The sequence below is a fragment of the Elephantulus edwardii genome, unplaced genomic scaffold, assembly GCF_000299155.1.
Source record: "Elephantulus edwardii isolate Elephantulus edwardi_28Jun2011 unplaced genomic scaffold, EleEdw1.0 scaffold00150, whole genome shotgun sequence".
Taxonomy (NCBI): Eukaryota; Metazoa; Chordata; class Mammalia; order Macroscelidea; family Macroscelididae; genus Elephantulus; species Elephantulus edwardii.
Genome location: NW_006399900.1, coordinates 32,756 through 34,050, shown reverse-complemented (window position 1 = coordinate 34,050; position 1,295 = coordinate 32,756).

Below are 1,295 nucleotides of genomic sequence, written 5' to 3'. Positions count from 1 at the left end.
TAAATGAATGGCATTTTCTAGTTTTCCTTTCTGTGCTTTCTTTGTGGCTGAAGAGAAATCCGATTGATTTTTGTATATTGAACTTGTATCCAACTTGTATTCTTCTGAAATGTTCTACGAAGTCTAACAGTGGGTCTTCATTTTATTTTTGCTGTTGTTCTTGCTGTTAATATTTGGAATATTTTGTGTATACTATCATAGCATCTGTTTATGGCGATATTTTTGACACTTCTCTATCAATTTAGGAGCCTTGTATTTTCTTCTCTTGTCTAAATGTCCTAGTTTTTGTTTATTAACAAGAGAGAAAAAACTCATAGCTCAAGCAATTTTTCAGTGGCTATTAATTACATAGAAGACATTGCTCATCCTTTTCCAGCAGAACAGCTGATGGATTTGAACCATTTGTCTTTGGGATTTCAGGACAGCACGACAATAAGTAGTGGGTATCTTTGCCTTGTCCCTATTTGAAAGGAAATTGTCTTTAGTTTCTCTCCATTAACGATGATGCTGACCCTTAGATTTGTGCATATACATTGAGGAAATTCCCCTTCTGTTAAAGACTTTTCTGCACCAACAATAGGGACATAATGGTTCTATATCTTTGTTTATTAATATGCTGTCCAACACAGCCAGGAATTCACAAGCAGGATGGCATCAATGAATGTTGCTGTTGTTGAGTACCTTCCACTCTAACATGACTCATAGCGACCCTATGAACAAAAGGCTTGAAGCCCCTCTATTGCTATTGGCATTTATAAAAGTTCATTGGTGATTTCAGAGGTACATTATTTAGCAATGGATGCCATTACTTCTTAAAAAGTATCAAAGAATAGAGCCTTCTAAAGATTAAGTCTCTATATGCATGGAAAATTTTTACCAATAGAGTGACAATAAAAACTACTGACTGGGTTGAGGAACATTCGGCAATGACATCTGAAATAAGGGTTTCAAAAAGAGTACTACAGGAACTCTACACAAAAAAATACTGATAACTCAATTACAAAATGGGCCAAAGACATGGACCTACTTCACAGAGGAAGAGATTTACATAGTTAACAGACTTGTGAAGAAATGCTCAGAATCATTGGGGAAAGGTGAAAGTATGAGGTGGGAGGAAAATGTGCAAAAATGAGTGATCGAAAATCCAACTTTTCTCCCCGAATAAGCAAAGCACTCCTTAAGAATATAAGAACGGTAGGAGGTATCTCACTCCCTGATTTCAAATCCTACTACACTGCCGTAGTAATAAAGACAGCATGGTACTGGTACAATGACAGACACATAGATCAATGGAA